The sequence below is a fragment of the Cupressus sempervirens genome, chromosome 7 (assembly GCF_028749045.1).
Source record: "Cupressus sempervirens isolate cs-2001-9-10 chromosome 7, ASM2874904v1, whole genome shotgun sequence".
NCBI lineage: Eukaryota > Viridiplantae > Streptophyta > Pinopsida > Cupressales > Cupressaceae > Cupressus > Cupressus sempervirens.
In genome coordinates, this window is record NC_143124.1 from 436,101,386 (window position 1) to 436,105,267 (window position 3,882).

Here is a 3,882-nt window from a genome sequence, read left to right on the forward strand (position 1 = left end):
GTCATATTTTTAGAGTCAAATTTCTTGAGAACAATTTTGAAGGTCTTAATTCTAGATAACTTTGGACAACTTGAGAGTTGAATAAAAATTTATAAATCAATAGAACAATTCAGAAGATATTTTATAATAATGATTCATTGCTATTTGGAGGAGCGTTTGTTATGATAAAAGTGTTGAAGAAAATATAAATATGCTAAATCTTGTTTCCATAATTTGGATACATAATCTTTTCTGCATTATCTAACAATAGAACTGATGATTAATTTTTATTTTCAATCACATTATTTACATTGAAACAATGATAACAACATTATCTAAAGTTAAGAAAGAAGCATTTGCATTATATTCATTCATATGCATGACAACACTAAAATTTATGTTCACTTATGACATATGATGGTAGAAAGTAGTTGTTTCATTTTTTTAATTTACTTCATGGCATATATAGTAATTTTATAGCTTCAATGCTATAGAGGGTGACAAAGAAGTGAAACCTAACTAACAATTTTGAAATGTCTGAAAATAAGGTACATAGTTATAGACATATTTGGTATAGTATTCAACCTTTAGAAGCCATTGATAGAATATTGTTTGTAAGCATATGTACAATATAGCATTTTGGTTTATGATAGCTCAATGGACTTTGTAGCAAAGGTTGTTGTAATAAAGTGTTCTGTAGTTTTTTTATTCCTCTTTTGCCTGCAATGTCAACAAAAGAGTCACGTTAGATATTTGTTATCGATACATGAAACATTTGTGCAATAATTCATGTTTTTAGTGTTTTTTTAAAGGTATTTGTAAGCTCACCTTTTCACTTGTTTGAGTGGTTTGAAGCAAGTTGACATGTGTAATTGCATTGGCTTGGGTCAGTGTGAAAGTTGCTTGAATGAAAAGGTCTCTTAGCATGAATACAAATTTAGATTTTTGCTGCATTATTCGTGATACTTGATGTTGCAGAGTGCTAGGATTAATTGCTCAACCATGATGTTGTCAATGGAGCACTGGATTGGTTGTTTATTTTCACTAAAAAGCAATGTCTTGAGGTGTAACTTGTGCACATAGTTGACATCTTGTTTGCATCCAATACAGTGTGCAGTTTCTTCTTTGAGGATTCTATATCCTTCAAATTTGTGTTGGCAGTGTGGGCAAAATGCTCCAAATGGATTGGAGAATGGATTTGCAATCTTCAATTTCCCATTGACCTGTTTCAAAGTATAGTTTCTAAGTGTCAATTACATTTTACAGCAAGAATTGTTTACATTTCAACAGTGATTTTCTTTTACCTCTCTAGTTTTTTGCATTATGTCATGTAACATTTGCAGTGTCATTTTTTCATTTAGCTTGCAAATAAATGTGGATAGGCCTGTTCGAAGTGTTTGTTTTCGATCTGTCCTTACAATGTTTCTAAAAAGCCATGTTGGTGTTTCATTTCAAGAAAGATGTTCTTCTGCTGAGATGTAGTGCTGAATAAAATTTGGATGGATTTCCAACTGCGTAAAATATACAGATAAACTTAAAAATATTGAATTGAATATTTGCATAATAAATAGTCCACTAATTTGAAAAAGTACAATTGGAGAAGTAATTTGTATTAATTGTTACATGTGCTCTATCTTCCTCAGAATGACCATCCTTTATTTCTAGAATGTTGAGGTTGCCTTGCTTTTGTGCTGCAACAACCAATGCACCTACTATTCCAATAAGGTAGCTGCTTGTGCTATTTAACAGGTTTCTTATTGTAGTGCTGGGGATGAAATTGTAGTCATTTCATATGCGATTGATTGTTTCAACAATGCTTGTTTCATTTAGTACAAGAATGCAATCACAATCACCTCTATCGTAGTCTGATTTTGATTGAATTTCAAATCCACTTATAGAAACACCCATGCCTGGGATTATTTTCTCCTCATATTGGTGGATTAAGTTTTCATTAACAGTCACTATTATTGTCATCTCTGCTTTAGGATCTGTTAGGTCTTCCCGTAGCACTTCTCGTGTTTTGTTGACTTTGTCAAGGTTGACTTTCTAGACAACTAAGACATCTCCTTCAAATGTGTTGCCTCCTTTTCTTGCATTCAAGTCTTCTATAGAAATGCAACTAGCAGTTTTCAGTTTTGTCCTGCATTGGCATGTATGTTAGTGTATTTTTTATCTGAATATGAAACTAAAAAATTGTTAAAAGAAAATATAGGTTACCTTTTTGTAGATTGTTCTTGTCTCATTTGTGTAGCCTTTCCTGCTCTTTTGTTTGCGTCCATTGATTTGTCTGCATAAATTGTGGGTAGGAAAAATTTGTTTAGTGCATCAAATTCTTTGTTACTATGTAGATTTTTTGTAATTTGTATAATGTGGTTACTAAATTTCAAAGTTTCATGTTAATACAGTAATTACTAAACTAGTTTGTCTTAAATTGTTTACCATGGAATATTCTAACTTGTTTTCATTTTAAACATTGTAATATTGCGTATTTTGTTTGTTGTACTACATTGTTTTTTTGGCAACAAGAAATGAGAAAAGGAATTGTTATGTTGTCTAGTTATGTGAGTTTGATGTGATTATATGGAATACATAGTTGTTGGTGATAAATGTATTTGGAGAAATGTAGGATGTTGTTGGGTGAATTTTCAGTAATTTTGGTCATGTTGGGAAAAGTTGCCATTTGTTGGATGGATTTTTAATATTGTTGATAGGTGATCAGTCCAGTACGCTTCTGATTTGTAAATATTGCATATATTTGTAGTTATGTTGGACCAAATATGATCAATAAGTGGAGTGTTCATATTGTCTGTATGTTGTAAGAGAAATTTAAGTTTGTGGTGTTGCATGTAATTGTTAAGAGTTTTATCTCAATTGTTTGTTGTTTGCATATTTACATTGAAATCTCCTAATATGTACAATATGTTATTTTGCTCTATGTTGTTTAGTACATAATTTAGAGCTCTTTGTATCTCATCTATATCAGATTTTGGCCTTGCGTATAAGTTGATTATATTAATTTTATTCTTGAAGCTTGTTATTATGATTGTTTATATTTTTACATTTTCTGTAATGTGTTCATTGATCTTGGTTGCTAATAATCCTTTTCTTGTTAAAGTTAGTAAACCATGGATACCATGAGTAGAAAAGTAGTTGTATGTGTTAGTAAAAGGTTTCGAGGCATCAATTTTGCTATTGACTTCCTGTAGGCATAAGATGTCAGAAGAGACGATTTCATAGTCAGTTGAGAGGTCAAGTAAATGTGCATGGTATCCACGAGTGTTTAGTGAGCAAATGGTCAAATGCTGTAATGATTCCAAGCATATTTCATGATTTTGAAGTTTCCACTATGCGATTGTACTTAGCCTTTCCATTTCTCTAATTATTTTTTGCTTCACTTTGAAATTTTTGGTTGTAAGAGGCTTCACGAAGTATAACTTATGAATTGTTCTTGTTCGTGAAAGTGCTATATATGTGAGGCTGTGATTTTTCACTCCTGTTGGATAGAAAGCAAGCGCGTCCATTGTTAGTCCTTGAGATCGATGGATAGTACGAGCACATGTGAGTTGAATTGGAAATTATTTTTGTATGGTTATTTTTTTATTTGCAGTCATTTTAAGGATTGGTCTTGCAATGCGTAGAATTGGTACCCAATCTTGTTCAATTTCATCATTTTAGTATGTAATATACTTTGTTTTTGGTTGGTGGCCTATGTTTGCATCATTAAATTTGATCCATACAATGTCGTGCTCGTTATTTCTAGTGTATAATTTAAAATTTTTGTTAGAGCCATTGACAATACCATCTTGTTTGTTGTAGTTTCCTGAATAAATTTCTATGAGCACTCCTTCCTTCACATTTATTTCAATAGGAACGCATGTTGTAAGAGCATAAAGTCGTAATGCA